The sequence below is a fragment of the Octopus bimaculoides genome, chromosome 3, assembly GCF_001194135.2.
Source record: "Octopus bimaculoides isolate UCB-OBI-ISO-001 chromosome 3, ASM119413v2, whole genome shotgun sequence".
Lineage (NCBI taxonomy): Eukaryota > Metazoa > Mollusca > Cephalopoda > Octopoda > Octopodidae > Octopus > Octopus bimaculoides.
In genome coordinates this window covers 37,907,593-37,933,493 of record NC_068983.1, presented here as the reverse complement: position 1 = coordinate 37,933,493, position 25,901 = coordinate 37,907,593, and the positions used below count along the sequence as shown (strand labels likewise).

Sequence of the window (25,901 nt, the reverse complement as noted above, 5' to 3'; positions counted from 1 at the left end):
GAATAGCACCTGGAGTAAGAGTGTTCTGCTACAGCAGTGGTTCCCAACCTTTTCACTACCAAGGACCCCTTTTATTTAAATAAGTTTTCCCACAGACCCGTTTTAATATGCTAATCCTTATGTATGTGTGTGTGTGTGTGTGTGTGTGTGTGTGTACATATATCATCATCATCATCAATTAATGTCCGTTTTCCATGTTGGCATATATATACATACATATATATATGAAATTTTGAATTTAGTTTACGGACTCCCAGTACTACCTTTGCAGACCACCAAGGGTCTGCGGACCACAGGCTGGGAACCACTGTGCTATAGACTTGGGTTAACCAATGTCTTGTTAGTGAAATCTGGTTAGTGAACACGACAAAGAATCTTCTCTCTTCGTCTCGCCCTCTCTCTTGCTCTCTCACACACACACACACACACACGTGTGTGTGTGTGTGTGTGTCTTTACACTGACATCATTTGAGTAGAGGTGACATGTTTATATTTCATGGATGAGGACAATTTGCATATGGATGAGGACAGCTGTGTGAAAAAGTGTCACACCTTAGCAGTTGAGGAAACCTGTGGAAGAGGTAGACCCAGGATGACCTGGGATGAGGTGGTGAAGCATGAACTTCGAACGTTGAGCCTCACGGAGGCAATGACAAGTCACCGAGACCTTTGGAGATATGCTGTGCTTGAGAAGACCCGACAAGCCAAGTGAGATCGTAACCATGGACTATGCCAGTGCAGCATAACCGGCCCATTTAAGAGTACCCTTCAATTATTGAGCAATAAACTGCGCTTGCGAAGACCTGTTGAGGCAAGTGAAGTCATTGTCATGGCCGATGACAGTACTGCCTGAATTGCACCCATGCCGGTGGCACATAAAAAGCTTCATTCAAGCGTGGTCAATGTCAGTGCCACCTGACCGGTTTCGTGCTGGTCTTGATGTGTTTATGTACCCAAGATATTAACTGTCTAGTAAAAGAGAACAACAGAATAAGCAGCAGGCTTTAAAAAAAAACAAAAAAATAAGTGGTGATGGGGTTGATTCATTTGACTAAAAGTTCTTCCAGGTGGTGCCCCAGCATGGCCACAGTCTAATGACTGATACAAGTAAAAAAGCAAAATTCCAAAGGTAAATTAATATATAAACTAAACATGGCCACAATAAACTGACTGAATCTGGTAAAAGCAAATAAAAAATAATAAAATGTACCTGTTAATAGAAGCAAGGATAGATAGCAAAAGCTGATCTGCTGGATTTACCAAATGGGTAAAGAGTAGAACATGTCTTTATCTTGTCAATCTCTGCTTCAATGTTAATGTCTGTATTTTTTTTAATCTGCATTACCTCTCCTTCTCACTACACTATTCAGTATACACAATAACTCGAGAAGCTAGACAAGTACATTCATCACACACTCACTCTCTCTCTCTCTCTCTCTCTCTCTCTCTCTCTCTCTCTCTCTCTCTCTCTCTCTCTCTCTCTCTCTTTCTCTCTAAATTCTGAGTTCAAAGTAATGTAAGAGCAAACATTAGCTTACTCTTAAATAGATTTGATTTTGCTGAGATTTTTCTGTTGACTTTTTTTTTTTCAATATTAATTTACCAAGCCATTCCTTCATATTAATACAATAAACAAGGTAAGTGTGTATGTACACATTGTATATAGAAATGTAAATATCTAATTATGTATATACATGTGTATATGTGTATATGTGTGTGTATGTATATATGTGTTAGTGTGTGTATCTATGTATATACACACACACACACACTCACATACACACATACATGCACATGCATATTAAATATGGGGAAATCATTATGGAAGATTGTTGAAGACTTATAGGCTTTGAATGTCAGATATTTTATCAGATCTAATCAGAAAAAGGCAACAACTTTTATTCCTTCTATTTGGGTGGCAATGGTACAAATATTTATGATGAGATATGGAGTTACTGAAGCATCCCAAATAACATTAATACAAAAAGAAAATAAGACTATAAAAAGAAAAATTATTAGGCACAGGAGTGGCTGTTTGCTAAGAGGATTGCTTCCCAACCACATGGTTCCGGGTTCAGTCCCACTGTATGGCATCTTGGGTGAGTGTCTTCTACTATAGCCTTGGGCCAACCAAAGCCTTGTGAGTGGATTTGGTAGATTTGGTATATGTATTTATAAAGTGGTGAGCTGGCAAGAAATGTTAGCATGCTGGGCGAAATGATTAGCAGTATTTCATCTGTCTTTACAATCTGAGTTCAAATTCCGCCAAGTCAACTTTGTCCTTTTGGGGTTGATAAATTAAGTACCAGTTGGGTACTGAGGTCGATCTAATTGACTGGCCCCTCCACAAAAGATTTCGAGCTTTGTGCCTAGAGTAGAAAAGAATATGTATGTATTTGTATGTCTGTGTTTATCTCCCATCCATCACTTGACAACCGATGTTGGTGTGTTAACGTCCCTGTAACCTAGTGGTTTGGCAAAAGAGACCGATAGAATAAGTACTAGGCTTACAAAGAATAAGTTCTGGGGTCGATTAGTTCAACTAAAGGCGGTATTCCAGCATGGCCACAGTCAAATGACTGAAACAAGTAAAAGAGTATTTTTGTTGTGAGGTGATGAAGCTGATAGAATCGTTAGCACATTGAGCAAAACACTTAATGGAATTTCTTCTGACTTCTTAGGTTCTGAGTTCAAATTCCACTAAGGTTGCCTTTACTTTTCATCTTTTGGGGCTCAAAATAAGCACCAGTTAAGCAGTAAGGTTGGTGTAATTGGGGTCAATAAATTAAGTACCAGTTGAGTACTGGGGTTGATGTAATCGACTATCCCCTTCTCCCAAATTTCAGGCCTTGTGCCTACAATAGAAAAGATTATTATTATTATTATCATTATTATTATTATTAAGTGAGAGAGCAATACACTGTGATACTGGGGTAAAATATACAAAGCCCAGAATACCCATCATGACTACCCGTCTAGTAAGGGTACACAGCAGGCACATGCATCACAACCATATGTGCACAACATGGTGATCTCATATCAAGATAAACAGCGCATGACCTTGCAGGTGGGGCTCAGAATTTTCTTCAGGTTGAGTAGCCCATCACACTCAAAAGGTCCTTGTTTAAGGATAATCTTTACGCTTTTACTTGTTTCAGTCATTTGACTGTGGCCATGCTGGAGCACCACCTTTAGTCGAGCAAATCGAGCCCAGGACTTATTCTTTGTAAGCCTAGTACTTATTCTATTGGCCTCTTTTGTTGAACCGCTAAATTACGGGGATGTAAACACACCAGCATCGGTTGTCAAGCGATGTTGGGGGGGGACAAACATAGACACACATACATACATAAATAAATATATACATATATACGACGGGCTTTTTCAATTTCCGTCTACCAAATCCACTTACAAAGCTTTGGTCGGCCCGAGGCTATAGTAGAAGACACTTGCCCAAGGTGCCACACAGTGGGACTGAACCCAGAATCATGTGGTTGGTAAGCAGGCTACTTACCACACAGCCACTCCTACGCTTGTTTCCGAAGGTGAATTATCCAAACCCCAAAGAATTCCTCTCAATACATGGCTATGATGCTCCCCAACTACTTCTGCTCATGATCACGAATGCGCATATCGTCAGCCACTAAGGGACATGCTCAACTGGTTATGGTCAAACAACTGACAAGCAAATCTGAAGTATTGAGCAGAATATTTGCTGTAGCAAATATACCAAGACAAAATATGTACATGATAACACTTTCAAATGGTTAAAATCAAAAGCCAGGAGAACCACTGCTTGGTACTACATCAGGGCAGTTATCATTAATATTATTTTTATTATGCTCTGATTTCAAATCCTACCAAAATTAACTTTACCTTACATCTAAAACTACTAGTACTTACTCTACATCAGAAACTTTTAAATTTCATCTTTTCTAGGTGTCACAAGCGTCAGCATTATCGCCCAAAGAATATCTTTATATAACAACAAAAGAGGGATCGTGATAAAATGAGGAAGAGAAAATAATACCGTTAAGAAACAAGCTTAACAAAGCATCAATTAATCTCAAAGAATAATGATAACCAAATAGTTGCTTAAAGAGAATATAAACGAAACAGAGACAGTTGATGGATCTAGGTCAATATAGAAATTGTATTGATTTCCTATAGAAACTAAAGATAGCGGCACTGTTGTATTTAGTAAGCAATAACCAACATCACCAAAGAAATAAATGCTCACCTGAATCTTTAGTCATCATCACCACCACCATCCTATCAACACTGACAGTCAATGTTATTGTCATCATCACCACCACCACTATCACTATCATTGCCACCACCAACACTGTCAGTATCTTCAGCAGCAGCAGCAGCAGCACCACCACCACCAACAGTACCATTACCACCACTATCATGATCATCATCACCACCACCACTATCATCATCACCATCATCACCACTACCATTATCCTAAGTAGCAGCAGCAGCAACCCCATCACCATTATCACCGCTATCATCTTCATTACCATAACCATCACCACCACTGTAGCAGATGATACTTTACCAAGCTATGTTCCTGCACAGTAGGACTGAACTCGAAACCACATAGTTAAGAAATAAACATGTTCACCAACCAGTCATGTCTGCTTACACCTATAAATGTAACATGTAAACAAGTAAACTTGTTCACCAACCTGTCATGTCTACCTGCAACTACAAATGTAACAAGTAACTTGTAAACTTGTTCACCAACCAGTCATGTCTGCCTGAACATACAAATCTAACATGTAACTTGTTAACAAGTAAACTTGTCCACCAACCAGTCATGTCCACCTGAACATACAAATGTAACATGTAAACAAATAAGCTTGTTCACCAACCTGTCATGTCTGTCTGCACCTATAAATGTAACTTGTAAACAAGTAAACTTGTTCACCAACCACTCATGTCTGCCTGGACCTACAAATGTAACATGTAACATGTAAACAAGTAAACTTGTTCACGAACCTGTCATGTCTGCCTGAACATACAAATCTAACATGTAACATGTAAACAAGTAAACTTGTTCAGCAACCTGTCATGTCTGCCTGAACCTACAAATGTAACATGCAACTTGTAAACAAGTAAACTTGTTCACCAACAACTCATGTCTGCCTGCACCTACAAATGTAACATATTGCATGTAAACAAGTAAACTTGTTCACCAACCAGTCATGTCTGTCTGTGCCTACAAATGTAACATCTAACACATTTCTCAATTTTATTTTACTTGAATTGAAGCATGTCTATCTTACAGATTTATTTCTTAATTTCATACCTCAGGTTATAAGTTTCTCACAGATCAATTATTGATCCAGTGGATTTCAGATCAACCTAACAAGGAAGTATCTATAATGTGATGCATAAAAAATATATTGCTTGAGATTTTTTCTAGTCACTGTTTACATTATGGGAAAGTGTTTATACACCATTACGTGTATACCGCTTCCGCACATTAAATTTCTAGAAGAAACAACGGAACGCAGATTCTGAACTATCAACACAACGATATTTATTTACAGAGGAAATAGGCAGCACTTCGCCCTTTGGTTGCTGAGACGCCGTCAATGATGTTGAGTGGTTATTTGTCTCACTCCAGAGTTGGAATGTTGGAGAGAGACTGCTACAACGTCTTGGCTCTTCGCCGGCCGGCTGAGAAAGAGAATGAATAAGGGCGCGAAGCTTGGATATCGAATGACCACGCATGCGCATGAGACTCTTCCAGTATTCCCTCCAGAACCAGTCCCTGTGCATGCATGGATAAGCTTTCCGGAAATGTTGTCTGCTATTTAAGGCGTCACTACAACATCTTTTAGTGATATTAATGCGACAAGGGTTCCAATTGCTGGTGAGGACGAGATGGTAATTTATACCACATTTTCTTTAATTGTTGGAGGTACCTCTCTAATTATAAACAGACACGGATACCTTTTCAGCTCTCCCACCTATAATCCAGTGCAACATTGAGCTTGTGACAGCCTGAGGGAGGAGATAGTGGGAGACAGAGGGATAGAAGGGGAGAATGAAAGAAAGAGAGAGAGCTGCACTAGCAGACAACTAGTACTCATTTTCAGTACTCAAGAATAGAACTGAGTAATATAAAATGAAGTACCTTTCTCAAGGCACATCATGTCATCTTACTTCAGTTTCATTCCTTGTTTGATTCTTGGACACACCACAACGCCCAGTCCGGGAATTGAATCTACACCCTTATGATCATGAGTTCAACACACTAATCACATAGCTACATACATGGAAATGTGCTGTGCGTGAGAAGACCCGGCAAGCCAAGTAAGATCGTTGCCAGTGCCCCTGGACTGGTTCTTGTGCGGGTGGCACATGAGATGCACCATTTTGAGCGTGGCCGTTGCCAGTACCGCCTGACTGGCTCCTGTAGGATTTTCGAGCGAGATCGTTGCCAGTGCCCCTGGACTGGCTTGTGCGGGTAGCACATAAAAGACACCATTTCGAGCGTGGCCGTTTTCGTGCGGGTGACACGTAAAAGCACCCACTACACTCTCTGAGTGGTTGGCATTAGGAAGGGCATCCAGCTGTAGAAACTCTGCCAAATCAGACTGGAGCCTGGTGTTGCCATCCGGTTTCACCAGTCCTCAGTCAAATCGTCCAACCCATGCTAGCATGGAAAGCGGACGTTAAACGATGATGATGATGATGATGATTCTCACTAATATAACAGAAACCATGCATACACACACACACACACACACACACACACACACACACATACAATCTGCATAGCACCAGTATCTCCTACTATAGCCTTGGGCTGACCAAGGCCTTGTGAGTAGATTTGGTAGGCAGAAACTGAAAGAAACCCATTGTGTTGTGTGTGTGTGTGGTTAGGGGTTAGGTGCAGCTTCTAAGGTTCAGACATGGCTGTGTGGTAAGAAGTTTGTTTCCCAACCATGTAGTCTTAGGTTCAGCCCCACAGCTTGGTACCTTGGGTGTCTTCTACCATGACCTCAGGCCACCCAAAGCTTTATGAGTGGATTTGGTAGATGGAAACTGAAAGAAGCCCATCATGAATATATAGGCGCATGAGTGGTTGTGTGGTAAGACGCTTGCTTCCAACCACATGGTTCCGAGCCATAGATAGTTTAATGCATTGATTAATTTATTAATTAGTGTATTTAATCCTTAAGGGCGAAACTGCAAAGTACAGGAATGACTAATTTTTTTTGAAATCTCTCAAATAGTCCTGCCTGCCTATATTTAGTATGCCAAAATAAGAATAGATTTTTCATACTTTGGGATTTAACTCCCATTTCTAGCATGAAAGAAAACCACTTTGTGGCCTTTCCTCAGAGTATAACTCTTATACACACATATAACATATACATGTATATGTGTGCGTGTATATATATATATATATATATATATATATGTGTGTGTGTGTGTGTGCATATATATGTGCATGTATATACATACATATATCGTAGCACTCCGTCAGTTACAGCGACAAGGGTTCCAATTGATCCAATCAATGGAACAGCTTGCTTGTGAAATTAACGTGCATGTGGCTGAGAACTCCACAAACACGTGTACCCTTAATATAGTTCTCGGAGAGATTCAGCATGACACAGAATGTGACAAGGCTGGCCCTTTGAATTACAGGTACAACAGAAACAGCAAGAAAGAGTGAGAGTAAGTTGTGGTGAAAGAGTACAGCAGCATTCGCCACCACCCCCTGCTGGAGCCTCGTGGAGTTTTTAGGTGTTTTCGCTCAATAAATACTCACAACAACCAGTCTAGGAATCGAAACTGCAATCCTACGACCATGAGTCCGCTACCCTAACCACTGGGCCATTGCACCTCCACATACATACACACACACACACACACAGATACACGTTAAACCATTGTGGTTATTTATAACCTTTATAGTGGGTGTTCCAAGTGCAATTAGGTGCTGAAGGACAACATATATGCAAATATGTAATGGGTTAGTGGGGGGTCATGTTTATATTTACTGATGTTGCAACCCTCTATGTCAAAAGTTACTAAGCCACAATAAATGGAGACCATCAGACTGAAGTAATTACTGGGGTCAATATGACTGACTAAGCATTCAATAAGGCAGTGGTCAAACATGACCGCAATCCAATGACTAAATCCGGTAAAAGAATACCTAAATACCTATGCACATCCTACATTTCTTGCATACAATGGCTAATATCTTTAATATGCAACCATTTCCTCATCTCTTTCGAACCAGCTTCTTTTATATTCAAATTCCAATTATTTCTCAAAGACCTACTTGTCTTCTTCCAGTTGCTACATGACCTCTATTTTTCAGTTATCTTTCACTGCCATACCACATCATACTTCTGATAATTGCTTTCTACCTTAGACAAGTCTGCACACAGTATATAGCCAGCAGGCATGATGCGATCCACTAAGACTACCGCATGAAGCCCTGAAGGGATATGTAAACTATATTTATATATTAAAAACCTACAACTATATCTATATATATTTTAATTAACTTGTCAAACATGCTGAAGACAGACAAGAAAATATTGTATACACAGGAGGAGAAATGCAAGTATCAAAATAAAAATTAAAACTTAATTTTCCCTCCCTGATTCATGGTTTGTTACTTATGAGAAATATAATATATATATCAACTTATTTGAATATGTACTGTACCCTGCAGCATTTTATGCAAGCCTTTCATAAATAATAGGGGTATTGCTATCACTAGACCTACCTCTACTAATAATTAAGGTCACACATTTTAGTGGGATGTATCAAAGATACACAGTTCATAATATAACTGCTCTCAGTTACACATGTATACATATGTACACACACACACACACACCCTTACATATACACATTTGCATACATACATACATGTACACCCATAACACGTGTAAAAGTTTATTCACACATATACCTACGCTGATTCACATAATCCCCACAAATCCCAGAAACTGTCTTGGCTCAAACAAAAGACTCACAACCCTTTGTGAGTGACTGGCTTGAATTCGTCATCATCATCATCGTCATCATCATTGTCATCGTCATCATCATCATCATCACAACCGTAACAAACATCAGCATCACCGTCATCATTTAGTAGCCATTTTCCCAATCTTGCATAGGTCAGATGGAATTCATTGAGGCAGATTTTCTATGGTTGGAAGCTCTTCCTGTTGCCAACCTTCACTTGTTTCCAAGCAAGGTAATATTTCCCCATAGCTGGACATAATTTTCTCTGAAGATTGGAAACAAGCCATCAAGTAATGTCAAAACAAAACCATACAAACTCATGCACACACACACATACACACACACACACACACACACACATGGACAGAGGAAGACAAGACAGATAGACAAACAGATACATACTAAATTGGTTTGGATGACCTGGGGCAAGATTTGAAGATACGAGCCTAATTTGCAGTGAAACTGAACTCAAGACCCCATGGTTGGGAAGCAAGCTTCTTAACCACTCGACAGAGGTGCACTTGTGAATTTGAATGATAGATTCTGAGAAAGTATCTTGAAAATAAGATATTTTAATGGCTGCTCTTGTGAGAGAGAGCAAGAAAGGAAGATAGAAGTGGGAGAAGAGAAAGAAGACAAGGAGAGGAGGGAGAGGAGAAAGAGGGATGGAGAGAGAGGAGAAAGAGGGATGGAGAGAGAGGAGAAAGAGGGATGGAGGGAGAGGAGAAAGAGGGATGGAGGGAGAGGAGAAAGAGGGATAGAGGGAGGGAGATAGGGAATTCTAGTGACTTGGATATGTCACAAGGAATGGTATGGACTTGACATGTGACCCAAAATGGACATAAAAAATTATACACATCATCATATGCTGCTGGCTTATAAATAAGTTTCTTCTCCAGAGAATAAATAAATAGATAAATAAATAAATAAATAAATAAAAAATAAATAGATAGATAAATAAATAAAATAGATAAATATAAGATAAATAAATAAATAAGATAAATAGATAAATATAAGATAAATAAATTTAAGATAGAGATGGAAGAGGAGAAAATGGATACTATTTCATACTGACTGGAAGAAAAATTGCAGGGAATAGGGAAAAATATATTTTAACAATCAGGATTTATAATGGAACCAGACACACCCAAGGATCTCTGATTAATTGGTCTATCAGCAAAGCTAAAGAATTAGACACCTTATTAGCATACATTCTCAGCTCCTCAAGGGTGCTAATGGAATAGTGTAGTCGTTAACACATGAGACAGCAATGGCTACCAATTAGCAAGGAAAAAATTAAGACAGCATTTTAGACAGTTTCCATTTCTAAGTGTTTCCTCAAACAATGATGTATTTGCAGGCAATTTATGACTCCCTATTGGGGTATCAATGACAATTCCAAGAGGTGGATGCAGCAGTGATTCTTGTCTCCTCAGAACAGTAACCAAACCACACCCAAAGACACCCTCCAAGCTGTGTAGTATTTTTTTTTATACCATAACTTTCCGCACAAACTGCAAATGAGATGACAAGGTTACACTGCTCGTCCCACTCTCAACTTTTCCCCACGACATAGTATGTATGTTATGTATATTTAGTACTTAGCATAGCAAACAATTATCCCACAATAACCCAGCTGGGTCGGAGATTATATCAAACCTTCTTGACTGATTAACACCCTTGAGAGGTTTATATGGAGATTATATCTCTCTGTCAAGTTCTAATTTAGTGACTATACCAATGTGTGGCCAACACTAAGAAATGGAAATTTACGAGAAGAAGAAGAAGAAGAAGAAGAAGAAGAAATTTAAAACGGTTGAAAAAGAAAGGAGAGTACAAAATTACATAAAATATGTGTAAAGAAGGAAAGAACAGCAATCGCGCTTCCCTTGATTTTATTGACTCTAGATTGCCAGGCTTTTACAGTTCTGGGCTGGACAAGCTACCACCGAAATGGCAAAAGTGTATTGACAGTATGGGTGCATACTCTGATGAATAAAACTATTCCTTGTATTTATAAAACATTAGCAAACTTTTTTTTCTTTTCTACAAATTTCATACTTGAAGATCTAATATTAAATTTTATTAAACTTGACCAATATTTTCCAAGCAATGAACAATTTTCATCAAAACAATGATATCATTTGTTGACTTCGAACTTATTGCAAAGCTGCATGATAAACAACATTTTTTGTCTTCCCATTTGGGGGTCAGTACAATTTTTTTTTCTATCTAACCTCTTTCTTTCTCTCTCCTTCCCCATCATCACCACATCTGCCATACACACACCATTCAGACAACTGACGCCACCACCATCAATACCTTTGACTTTGCTGCCTTGCCCTCCATCACCACTGTCTTTCACATCTCTTACTATCACTGTCATCCCTGACTGCCTCAGCTACCACCGCCACCGTCGCTTCTGCTTCTATCACAACTACAGCTATCACCCCATTACCATCACAACCATCAATCTATTAGTGCCCTCACTGTCTCTATGCCTACTATTACTCTCACCCTAACATGAGGAATAGTAGAAGTGTCACTGAATAGTGAGAGAAGGGGCCAAAGTGTGACACACTGGCACACAGAAATTCATTTTGGCATTTATTACTATAGATATATATATACATAGAAAGAGAGAGAACGAGAGATTGGGGAGGGGAGAGGGAGGGAGAGAGAAGAGAGATAAGTAGATGCCCAGATAGATAGATACACAGACAGACGGATGGGCAGGCAGACAGGCAAACAGACAGACACAACATAACCACACGTGTATATAATGTTTGTTTTCATGCACATTGCTGCAATAGGTGAAAGTAAAATTGTGATGTTCAGCACAACACATATGTTCCTCTTTTCAGTTGCAGTAAAAAGGTTACAAATCTTCACAACAGTGTAGAATAGTTGAAAGAAATACTAGAGATAATTAAAGAAAAACACAAAAAGTTTTGCAGTTTTGAAAATATATAAACCAACTAGCATGACAAAACATCCTCTCATATTCTAGAACAATATGGCACATAGTAAAAAAAGGGCAAGCATGCTTCCTGTTAGTTCCTAGTGTATACTGTACCCCATGCAGTGTGTTCTTACAACAAATTTAACCAACAGTTACTCAATGATGATATACATTGACTTCATTTAGATTTTTATTTTTATCTATGTATTTTTTGTTGTTTTGGTCTTTATTATGTTTTTGTTGTGTTGTTGTTGTTTTTTCTCTTTTTGTTCTTTGACATGTTGGTTTGGATAATTTCTGATTAGAACATGAAAACAATTAGTGAAATCGTTAAAGGAATTGCTACTTAGAATAATAACAGAGGAAGTCATAGAGACAAGAAATAGGCTAAATTCCTCCTGAAGAAGTTTTGACTACTTTTAAATATAGTAACCTCTTGTGCATGTGTATATATGTATGTACATGTGTGTGTGTGTGTGTGTGTGAATGAGTATGTATGTATGTAGGAAGGTATGTATAAATATAAATACACACACCACCACCATCATCATCATCATCATCAATTAATGTCCATGCCCCATGCTGCCATGAGTTGTATAATCTGATAGGATCTGACAGTTCCAAGGCCTGCTGTGTGCTCCACTGTCTGCTTTGGTATGGTTTCTACAGCTTTGTGCTCTTCCTAATGCCAACCACTTTACAGCACATATTGGATGATTTTTGTCTTTTTTTTTTGTATCACCAGCATGAGCGAGTGCTATAATGTACAAAGAACAAGTGTTGAATGAATGGTATGTAGGGCTGGGAGGGAAGAAGCTGGATGCCCTTCTTAACGCTGGTTTCACATAAAAAGCACCCAGTCTACTCTGTAAAGTGGTTGATGTTAGGAAGGGCATTCAGCTGTAGAAACCATGCCAAAACAGACAACACAGCCCAGATAGCTCTCCAGTTTGCTAGCTCCTGTCAAACCATCCAACTCATGTCAGTATAGGAATATGACATTTAATGATGATGCTGATGTTGATGAGGATGACCCACGAGAAATGAAAGGTAATGTTGATCTTGGTGTCCTTTAAACTTGGAATTTATAAACCTGGAGCAAATACTAATTAACGTTAATATATTATTTTGTTGGCACTCCATCACTTACGACGTCGAGGGTTCCAGTTGATCCGATCAACGGAACAGCCTGCTCGTGAAATTAACGTGCAAGTGACTGAGCACTCCACAGACATGTGTACCCTTAACGTAGTTAGTTCTCAGGGATATTCAGCGTGACACAGTGTGACAAGGCTGACCCTTTGAATTACAGGCACAGCAGAAACAGAGAGTAAGAGTGAGAAAAAGTTGTGGCGAAAGAGTACAGCAGGGTTCACCACCATCCCCTGCCGGAGCCTCGTGGAGCTTTGGGTGTTTTTGCTCAATAAACACTCACAACGCCAGGTCTGGGAATCGAAACCGCGATCTTATTACCACAAGTCCGCTGCCCTAACCACTGGGCCATTGCGCCTCCACCAATATATTATACAATTCAGACAATGAAAAACCCTAATGACATCATCCAGAAAAAAATACACTATAAAAATACTAATCTAAGAATTCAATAAAGCATAAAAAGTGGATAGCTAGCTTATTCTGTTAATCAGATCAACTGGAACACCCATGGTCATAACTGACTGAGTACCAGTGAACGAGTTCAAATCAGCTCTGAATATTTCACTGTTTTTCTCAGGAGGACCTCTGCACACTGAGAGCAATAGATATTATGTAGGGTCTCAGATATGCAGTTGATATAGTGAATTAGTTTTAGATATGTCATAAATATAGTGAGTTGCTTGCAATAGACTTGTGTATTATCCAGTGACAGCAAAATCTACTGAGAAGAAAGAATGGTGAAGAGAGAGAGAGAGAGAGAGAGAGAGAGAGAGAGAGAGATGTAGAACAATGGGAGTGTGGTAGAGTGATGGAAGGTTGGTGTAAAGAGAGTGGAAGAAGGGGAAGTACTGTAGAGAGGAAAGGCTGATGTAGAGAGAGGAGGGAGAAAAGAGAGTGTAGAAAGAATAGAGAGAGGTAAGGAAAAGTGGAGGGGGGAGTGGAAGAGAGAGTGGGAAGGCAGGTGCAGAGAGATGGGGAGTCTAAGTAGAGGATAAGAATAGTTAAGAGAGAAGAAGGATGATGCAAAGAAAGTGAAGACTGAACAGAGAGAGAGGGGGAGACTGATGTAGACAGAGTGGGGAGAGTGGTGTAGAGAGAAGGAAGAATGCTTTATAATGAGAAAAGTATTAAGTCATAGAAGCAGTGTGTCGGTGATTCCAACAAATGGAAGATTCCTTCTTATTGAACTGTAACCTTTCCTGAATAAACTGAGTAGTTGTTGATATTTATCTCTTTCTTGTTTGTGTCTGATGTAACAAATACTTATAATAGTTACCAGATGATGCCATAACTCTTCTGATGTTCCAAATAAACATGTAAGCCAGAATTACAACCATATCTATTGATAAATGAAAAATACAAGCAAATAAGTATTGCAGACCAGGTTTTATAAACTTGCTAATTTGGGAGATGTACTTGTCTGGGCAAGTGGTTCGATCAGAAACCATGAGTTGAAACTAAAACAATTACAGCATGAAGGACACATATTCACGTTTCACACAAAATGGCAATGTCAGTGTTGTATCTATCTAATTCTTTGGTAACTAGAGCAGTCTGATGCTCATGTCTTTGAGATTGTGGTTTATCAAGTCTTGTTCTAACATTCCATTCATCAATATTGATTGTTTACCTGTATAAGGCAACGAGCTAGCAGAACTGTTAACATGCCAGGCAAAATGCTTAGTAGCATTTCATCCAACTCTACATTCTGAGCTCAAATTCCACCAAGGTTGACTTTGCTTTTCATCCCTTTGGGGTCGATAAAATAAATACCAGTTGAGCACTGGGGATCAATGTAATCGATTTATCCAACAAACTCTGAATTGCTGGCCTTGTGCCAAAATTTGAAATCAATAGTCATTGTTTATCTGTGTTCATTCTTACTCTCCACTGGCTGCCAGAGCAAAGCAAGCCAGCACAGACCTTTACACAGGCAACATCTAAGCTGGTATGGGAATCTTCTGCCTTTGTCATTTCATTTACCCATAGAACTGCTTGCTGGATGATAGGTTTGTTGATCCCCACCCTTGCATTATGCCATAGGTAACCAGTTGGGAGTGGTCTATCACAGACCTTGTAAAAAATTAACAAAGAAATCTAATCAGGCAATGTTTCTACAGCTGGATGCCCTTCCTAACACCAACCACTCTGAGAGTGTAGTGGGTGCTTTTTATGTGCCACCAGCACAGGAGCCAGTTAGGCGGGCCTGGCATCGATAATGTTCAGATAGTGTTTTTTACATGCCACCAGCACGGGAGCCAATCAGGGGGTACTGGCATCGGCCACATTCAGATGGTGCTTACGGGAGCTAGTCAGGTGAATCTGGCATTGACTATGTTTGGATGGTGTTTTTTACGTGCCACTGGCACGGGAGCCAGTCAGGGGGCTCCCGTGAATGGTATAATTGACATGGTACCTAACAAAATGCCTTGCTGTATTTAGTTACATCCCTCTACATTTTCAGCTCAAATTCTAATAGATTCTACTCTGTCTTATCTCACAAAGAGCCACTCAAGTACCAAGTACCACTCTGGTTTATCAACCAAACCACACACACAAAATATTTAGTTGCTCTTCACCAGAAGCGGGTGATAGCAGTAAAGAACAATACTTAAGTGACAATATAAAATGATTTGTATCATGTCATAATGTGTGTGTGTGTGTGTGTGTGTGCGCGCGCATCAAAGTGTGTGCGCATCAAAGTGTGTGTGCATATGTGTGAGTGGAGTATGTGTGTGCGCCAATGTACATCTATGTATATGGGTATGTGTTTTTTTTTATATGGTGTGTATGCTGTTCGGTATATGTCTGTGGAAGAACAGTCTTTACATTCTCAAACCAACCAGAATTGATTCCTCCAACTAAACTCTTCAAATTGGTGCCCCAAAATGGCTGCAGTCTTAATGACTGAAACAAGTACAAGATAAAATATGCTGTGCGATTGACAGTGACAGGTAGATTGAAAGAGGGGAAGAGGGGGAGAGGGGGAGAAAGGGAGAGAGTGAGAGAAGGAGGCAGAGGGGAGGCAGAGGGGAGGGAGAGAGAGAGAACAGGGAGAGGGAGAAAGAGATAGGGATAGAGAGAAAGAGATAGGGAGAGAGAGGGGGTGAAAAAAGGAGAGGGGCAAAAAAGGGAGAGGGGGCGAAAAAGGGAGAGGGGGCGAAAAAGGGAGAGGGAGAAAGAGAGAGAGAGAGAGAGAGAGAATGCCATTTTATTTCCCTGCCTCACTCCTATCAATGAAGACCAAACTAAGTATTTCTCAGTCTCATTAAATCTGTGAATACGCAGCTTTTTACAACAGAGGATATGTTCTCAATGGTCATCATTGTCAACATTTTAAAACCTAATATTCATTCAGGCAGATTGTTCTGCAATCAGATGCCCTTCCTCACGTCAACCCTCGTCTGCTTCCAAGCAAAACAATAGTTTTCCCAGTCTATCTAACAACAAAAAACCTGGACAGTTTGCAGAGAATTGTAAACAAACAAATACCATTTGTAGGAATGCCCATGCTTTCATTTACCATCAATGCACACAGACACACACACACGCACGCATATGTATGTGTGTGTGTGTGTGTGTGTGTGTGTGTGTGTGTGTGTGTGTGTGTGTGTGTGTGTGTGTGTGCGTTTGACAGGCTTCTTTCAGTTTCTTATTTCTTTACTGCCCACAAGGGGCTAAACATAGAGGGGACAAACAAAGACAGGCAAAGGGATTAAGTCGATTGCATCGACCCTAGTGCATTACTGGTACTTAATTTATCGACCCTGAAAGGATGAAAAGCAAAGTCGACCTCGGTGGAATTTGAACTCAGAACGTAGCGGCAGATGAAATATCGCTAAGCATATCACCCGGCATGCTAACGTTTCTACCAGCTCGCCACCTTTCAGATTGAAAGGCTTCTTTCAGTTTCTGTCTACCAAAAGGCCTTGGTCAGCTCAGGGTTATAAAAGCCATTTGTCCAAGGTGCCATGCTGTGAATCTAAACCTGAAATTACATGGCTGTAAGGTGAATTCTTAACCACACTACTATGCCTGCATCTGAGAGTCTTAAAAATGTTTTGCATCAGAATGAAGTAATTTGATTAGCTAAAATTAACCAATCGTGTCACTTCCTCCAAGTATTTACTGCTGCATTTAAACAAACAAGAATGTACAGCCAGTGAAATTCAGTACTGAAGTGAACCGATATGTAAACAAATTCTTTTGAAGATTCTGCACAAAATTTATCAAGACCAACATCAAATTACATAAGAGAATGGTGTGAAATCAGTGTCAAAGAAATATTATATCAGTTTTGTTTCTACACCTAATTCAATTTGGCCATGGTTGTCACTCTCACCCAGTTTTCAACAAATTTACAAGAGGGCAACACCTCTCTCTTCATCTTTCTTTTCCAGTTCACATACAAACTGTACGAATGATTTGTAAATTTGGAACAAGGATATAAATTTTGAAGGAAGGGTCCTACATTTTTTTTTACAAGGCATACAAAAATGTAACTAAATACTGCAAAACATTTGTCTGGTACTTCACCAATTCTGTCATCCCCTACCCTTTATAATTAATAACAATACTGTCATGTAATATTATAAAATCCTATATAGGAAATTTCTATTTCACTATTATTATTATTATTATTATTATTATTATTATTATTATTATTATTATTATTATTATTATTAAGGCAGCGAGATGGCAGAATCGTTAGCACGCCTGGCGAAATGCTTAACAGTATTTTGTCTGTTGTTACGTTCTGAATTCAAATTCTGCCAAGGTTGACTTTGCCTGTCATCCTTTCGGGATCAAATAAATAAGTACCAGTTACACACTAGGATCGATGTAATCGATGTAACCCCCTCCCACAAAACTTCAGGCCTTGTGCCTATAACAGAAAGGATTCTTCTTCTTCTTCTTCTTAGTAGTAGTAGTAGTAGTAGTAGTAGTAGTAGTAGTAGTATGAGAAATAATTATGATTGTTGCTGATGTTGTTGCTGTTTATTATTATTATTATTATTATTCAAAAAGGCAGCGATCTGGCAGAATTGTTAGCACACTGGGTGAAATGCTTAACAGTATTTCGCCTGTCACTATGTTCTGAGTTCAAATTCCGCCAAGGTTGACTCTACCTTTTATCCTTTCAGGGTCAATAAAATAAGTACCAGTTGCACACCAGGGTCGATGTAATCGACTCATCCCTACCTCTTTCAAGCTGCCCATGTTGAAATTATTATTATTATTATGGAAATGATGAGGCCATGTAATGGCAGAATTGACAGTGTCAGATAACTGCTCCCTTACAGTATTCAGATTTTTATCCCAACTACATTCGGAGGAGGGGGGAGGGGGTGAAATCCAACCAGTGTCAGCTCCACCCTTCCATGCTTCTGGGGTTAAACCTTAAGGTGCACTAAACATATATTGCGGTTGATAAATTGAAATTTATAAATCTTTGCCATAAATATGTGTCCTAGTGCCAGCAGAAGAAATAATAATAATAATAATGATGTTGTCATTATTATTATTATTATTATGTTTTGCATCTTTTATTACATTGGTGCCTTATATATAAATTTGTGAGCATGTGTGTGTATCTGTGTGTGTGTGTTAGAGTGTATGGGAGATTGTGTGTGTGTTGGGGGGTGTTACTGTTTGGTGCTCTTTAATTTTCTGCTGGCTTCTTAATTTTCCGGTGATATATTTTCCTTATTAATTTGTTAACCATATTCACATCTTCCTTCTCCTCCTCCTCTTACTACTATTACCACTACTCTTCTATCACTGCCTCGTTATCATTACAACCACCATGACCATCACTACTAAAGAATTTACCAACATTACCATTTGCATGTTCACTAATGTCCTCACCACATCTAGTACACACACACACACAGAAATGCATAAATTAACTCCAATACCATCATGTGGTAAGGAATTTGCTTCCCAACCACATGGTTCCAGGATCAGTCTCACAACATAGCACCTTAGGTAAGTGTCTTCTATTATACCCTTGGGCCATCCGAAGCCTTGTGAGTGGAGTTAGAAAACGGAAACCAAAAGAAACTGTGTATGTGTGTGTTTTAGCCTATGTTTGTCACCTACCACTGCTTGACAACTGGTATAGGTTCGTTTACACCTCTCTAACTTAGTGGTTCAGAAAAAGAGACTGATAAAATAAGTACCAGGCTTAAAGATGTAAAGCAAGTACTGAGATCGATTTGTTCAACTAAAAAATTCTTCAGGGCAGTGCCTCAGCATGACTGCAGTCTGATGACCAAAACAAGTAAAAGCTAAAAAGGTGAAAAATGGGTTTTATTTTCATTTCTGTTATTCAAAGTTTCTGGTTCTCCATTCATGGTGAACAAATGTTTAATTGAATGTGACTCCAATGAATTTGAAACACCATGCATCTCATCTGGTCTTGCTTTACTTATCAGTTAACCTCTGACCTTTTATCACTAACCTAATTTATAATTGATTTAAGGTTTGGAATTAAGTGTTATGCTTATTTCTTTTCATTTGTCTGTAAACATCTAGTGTCATGCTACTTTGAAAACACATATTTTGTGGTAGGATGGTTTGATGTCTATATTTAGCATGCAAGGGATCCACTTAGTGGTCTCTCCTCTTATTTATATTTAAATATAATTCACAATTATTGGACGTTTTTCTAATGTATGCTGACCACTGTTTCAAATTGGTATTATTTAATAATATTAACTTCTACCCTTACTATTTCATGTAACTGGGTTTCCCTTATAAGCATATTTGTTATGCACTCCACTATCACCAATCTATACTGTTATCATATTAAGGTATCAACTGACAAATGTTGAAATAAACTGTTTTCTAAAATCAGAGTTACCAAAGATTGATTCTTCAAACATTTTCTTACCATATTTCTGTTGAAATATACTGCCTGTTTCAATTAATTTCTAAAATAATGAAGAATTTACTACTCTTTACTCTTTTACTTGTTTCAGTCATTTGACTACGGCCATGCTGGAGCACCATTTTTAGACAAGCAAATCAACTCCGGGACTTATTCTTTGTAAGCCTAGTACTTATTCTATCAATCTCTTTTGCCAAACTGCTAGGTTACAGGGACATAAACACACCAGCATCAGTTGTCAAGCAATGCTAGGGGGACAAACACAGACACACAAACATACACACACACACATATATATACATATATATGATGGGCTTCTTTCAGTTTCCGTCTACCAAATCAACTCACAAGGCTTTGGTCAGTAAATTGGTAAATTGGTAGTAAATTGGTGATCCTCAGCAGCATTCTAAGTATCCATACAAAAATTGTACTTCAGATATTGCAAGAAACAACTAGGTCTCTTTCTTTAACATTCTACATCCCTCAACATGTTTCTGCCCACTGGAATATGTTCTCACAAAGAGTTCTATTGCAAACCTACACAAGTGAATATGTGAAAGACAAAATAAGAATTTTGAAAGAAGTATCTATAAAACTGATCTTTAAACATTGAATGGCTATGGGAGTTCACCAGAATAAAACAGAAATTAAAGGGATCCATATGTGCGAAACACTGCTGTAAACAAACCAGCAGAAGACAACAGGAAACTATGGCAGTATATTTCCCAAGAAAAATCAAGAACCTTCAGACTTTGGCACAGAAATCCTTAGTAGGTGGATGCCTATAGGCATGAGACTGAAGAGAAAGATACTCAAGTAAATCCAGTGGTTAACTTAAGGAGAGGATTGCTGCATCTCTACAACTGCAACAACAGCAATAAGGAAGGTTTTTTAATACAAATGTTTATTTTGGGTGGAGAAAGTAGTTGAGTAGAGTTTGTCTTAATGCGTGAGTGGTATTTATTTTATTGATCTTGGAATTATGGAAAGTCAAGTATGATCAGAATGTGAACTGAGAATGTAAAGTAGCATAACCAAATACCACAAATGTCCAACATTTAGCTAATTCTGCCAATCCACCACTCTTACAACGATAATAAAATTAAGAGCTCTTCACATTGTTATAAAACCACAAATTTGCGAAAGATGGTGTAGAGCTTCTGGCTTTCACTCCGGTACTTAACACTGGTGAAATACAAAAATAAATTCGCTAACAATAAGCATGAGCATGGCTGTGTGGTTTAGAAGCTTGCTTTACAACCACATGGCTTTGGATTCAGTCCCACTGCACAGCACCTACTATAGACTTGGGTCAACTAATGCCTTGTAAGTGAATTTGGTACATAGAAACTGTGTGGAAGTCTATCATATATGTGCAGATATGTTTGCATTTGCCCCCACACCGTTGCTTGACAACCACACACAAAACTTTAGTCAGCCTGGGGCTACAGTAGAAAATACTTGCCTAAGGTACCATGCAGTACTGTGAGACTGAACCCAGAACCAAGTGAAGAGTATGGTATATCAAGACTAGTACTTGACTGTACTTTGTTTTATTGACCTCGAGAGAATAAAAGACAAAGTTGATCTGACCTTCACAAAATTTGAATTCCAATTTAAAAACATGTAAAGAAAGGCATTTCATCCCCCATTGTTCTACATCAGTGATTCTCAACTGGGGTCCATATAAGATTCCATTGTTAAAACATACAAGTAATATAATTGGTAATACTTCTACAACACACAAAATATTTCAGCAATTTTTTTTTATACAATTCCTAATAATATTTGATAATAAGAATATAAGATTTTTTTTAAACATTGAAAAGTTATGGGTGTCTAGAAGAGAAAATAGGAACCAAAGGAGTCTATAGGCAAAAAATGGTTGAGAACCACAGCTCTGCCGTATTCTGCCAATCCAATTAGCATTTTATGGCAGTTTATCAGTACTGTTTCAAATAAACGGATCTTGTTCAAAACGGGGGCACCAGTTTTCATTAATGTTTTATGTAGTGTTTTTGGTACCGAAAGACTTTCAAACTTCGTATACTTATCTATTTTGTGTTATAGAACAGAAAAAAATTTTTGTATTCGGATTTATTTCATGTAAAAAATTGTCTTATTTCGATAATTTCAACCAATCACTGACAAGTATTCAGCTGTTTACTGTTACTCCTAACCGACTTGCTCCTTCCCTCAAAAACCATGCCTTGTGCCTATAATAGAAAGGTTTATTAGCTACTGTCAATATGCTTCAGCCATTTTTTGACAAGGAAATAATAATTTTATCACCGCCAAAATCGTTTGACAATCGTTTGTTTACGTAGTCAGCACTTACTGTTATTCGGCTGAATGGACGTCAGTCATTGGTTGAAATTACAGAAATACGACAACTTTAACATGAAATAACTTGCGATGTACGTTTTTTTGTTAAGAAGACTAAGAGAAAAAGATGATGTTTTATATGACACATTCTACCAGTGTCCCAAGTTTCAAAGTGTTTCATTAAGAAAATACTGGTGCCCCCGTTTTGAGCAAGATCCAAATAAACCTCTGAAGATTTCATTCTAAACATCAATGGTAGTGATAGAGGAATATAGAAAGAATACTGGATTAGTAAGAGAGGTTCAAGGAAAGAATGAATTAGAATGCTTTCTTAAGACACACAACAACTTGTAATAGTTGAAAGATGTTAACTTGCTTTTTGATAGAAGAATTACAAAAAAACTACTACAAGGTGGTTTATCATATCTACAATATGTAACACAGAAAATCAGGAGGATAATACACAATGAAATATTAAAAACTAATTGGAACGACGCTACAATTGTTTCTGTTTTGTATTTTAAGCATTAGTAAAAGGAAGTTGAGCATTGCATTAGAAGCTAGAATATTATAATCTATTTAGTTTAGCCATTTCTGCAAGCTTTCCTAGCCATCAAAACAAAAAGAAAAGAAAAAAAAACAAATCAAGAAAGTCTTTGCAAGGAATTTAATGGTTAATGAAATAAAAGGGATAAAATGCCTTTATCTAACATAAACTATTTTGTCCTACAACTTTTTCACTCCCCCACTCAACAGTTTTCTTTCTTTCTCTTAGCTTCACCTCTGTTTCACTCACTGATTCTCTCTCTCTCTCTCTCTCTCTCTCTCTCTCTCTCTCTCTCTCTCTTTACCACCAGAAGAGCTGTACAGGCAACACTAGTTCATCATAAGGTCATTAGCCATCAGTCAACCATCTTATCCTAGCTACTCAACCAAAACAAACCATTCCTTTAGTGCCAAAAATAATTACTATGAACACAGTCTCATTATAATGGCTTTCTCAAAGCAAACAAAAAAAAATGCAAGAACAAAGAAAGAAAGACTACAAGAAACACACCAACCCCACCCTGAAAATGAAAGAAACTAACCTGTTTCTTATTCAGCGTTTTTTTTTTAATCTGGCTACATTAATAGCTGGTGCCAATTTTATCAGATTTCAGCAGTGATGAGTAGATGAATGGTCTTCTGGTCTACAAGGTCTATCATATGATCCTTTTGGTCCTAGTTCAAATGCTGTCAAAGACATCACTTACGGCCCAACAGTCAAACAAAATGTTGTACTTTAATGGCACAAACAACGAAGCTTTAAAAATTAAAATTAAAACGTAGGGTTTACCTAAGTGTTTAACCACAATTCCATGAATTAAATTACCATTTACAATCTACCTCAGTAATTTTGTGTTTAGAAACTAAAAATATCTCTTTCAGCAATTTTTGGTTCATTTTATTCTTTTATTCTTTCACTTGTTTCAGTCATTTGACTGCGCCCATGCTGGAGCACCACTTTTAGTCAAACAAATCGCCCCCAAAACTTATTCTTTGTAAGCCTAGTACTTATCTTATCGTTCTCTTTTTGCTGAACTGCTAGGTGGCAGGATGTAAACACGCCAACATTCAAGTGGTGGGGGGACAAACACAGACACAAATAACAAACACATACATACAAATAACAAACATATACATACATATAACAAATATATACATACATATATATGTGTGTGTGTATATATATATATGTATATATGTGTATATATATATATATATATATATATATATATATATACATACACACACATACATATATGATGGGCTTCTTTCAGTTTCTGTCTACCAAATCCACTCACAAGGTTTTGGTCGGCCCGAAGCTATAATAGAAGACATTTGCCCAAAGTGCCACGCACTGGAACTGAACCCGGGACTATGTGGTTGGGAAACAAACTTCTTACCACACAGCCACTCCTGCGACTATGTGTATATTTTTGGCATGATTATATTAATAACAGACATGGATGACTAACAATGCGAATTTTATTTGATCATGAAATTTTGGTTAATAAAAAAAAAACGAATTTTAATAAAGTCATAATATCAGTTGTGAATTAAAAAATTCAATTGGTATAGCAATCTACAAACAACAATTAGTTGCTTTCGCCTTCTAATTGATCAGTAAGTAATTAGTTATTAACATTTTGTTGTTTAGTAATAACAAATTACTGATAATGGGAAAGCATGGTACGTTTCCTGTCTGACATAATTAAAACAGCCATATCATGTTGAAAACACCAGTTCCCATCCAATCATCGAAGTTAAGCAACGTTGAGCCTAGTGAGTACTTAGATAGGTGACTGCTTGATAAACCTACGTGCTGTAAGCCCGGCTAGCTCAGTCATGAGTTCGAGCCCCATGCTGGCAGAATCTTTAGCACACTGGATGAAATGCGCTTGTCTTTTACATTCTGAGTTCAAATTCCGCCGAGGTCGACTTTGCCTTTCATCCTTTCAAGGTTGATAAAATAAGTACCAGTTACACACTGGGGTTGATGTAATTGACTTAGCCATTCCCCACAAATTTCAGGCCTTCTGTCTATAGCAGAAAGGATAATTAAAACAATCACTATACGATTCACTGTATGAGTGACAGGAAGAGTACAAGTGTGCGAGGGAGTAGAGGATGGAAACAGTGTTGAGTGGAAAGGCTGGTAAAAAAATAAAACAGAGAAACGGAGTGAGATGAAATCAACTGAAGCTAAATGGGAGTTGCTCTTAACATTAATTACAAACTAATTAATCCCCCTCTTCTTCCTCTATATCTTGATTTTTTTACTCCAGTCTTTTATTTTCACTTTCTGTTCCATTCATATCTATCTTCAAGATCTGTTTTCATACTTTCATACTCTTTTCCTCTCTTATAATGTTTTCGCTTCACAACTCATTTTTTACAAAATTACAATTTCAGAAGCAATTTCATCCATCTAGTTATATTATCTCTCTATCTCTCTCTCTCTCACACACACACACACACACACACATACATATATATATATATGCATACATAGAGATATATAGACAGATAGATAGATATGTATGTATGTATGTATGTCTATCTATTTATACACACACACATACGTGTATAATACACACATAATACACACACACATATATATATACTAGTGGGTATACATGAACATCTATGTATGAGAGGGATAGAGAGAGAGAGTGAGTATGTATGTATGTTAGCGTGTGTGTGTGTGTGTGTGTGTGCACGTGCACGTATGTGCGTGCGTGTTTCTATGATCTAAGAAAAGGAGAATGGAAATTTTTTTTTTTAACACTTCTTTATCAACAACAACACCAGCAGAATATCCATTTTCCCATTTAAAAATGGTATATGGACAAAATTAAATGGAAACCTTATCATTCTGAGATCTTTCACTACAAATCAGGAATTTGTAATGAAAAATAGAAAAAAGAAAACTGAAACAGTATTTCTATCAGTAACTGATCAATATCCACCAAAAAACAGGATTAAATGATTTCTTCTCCATGCGCTGTG

General features: G+C 38.0%; 1 protein-coding gene and 1 pseudogene across 1 annotated transcript in view; one reads left to right on the top strand and one right to left on the bottom strand.

Annotated features, from left to right (window-relative positions):
* LOC106875592 (ceramide glucosyltransferase 2) overlaps nt 1-25,901 on the bottom strand; it is a 315,466-nt gene that overhangs the window by 236,952 nt on the left and 52,613 nt on the right. The window lies entirely within an intron of this gene.
* LOC128247491 (5S ribosomal RNA) lies at nt 24,605-24,723 on the top strand (annotated as a pseudogene).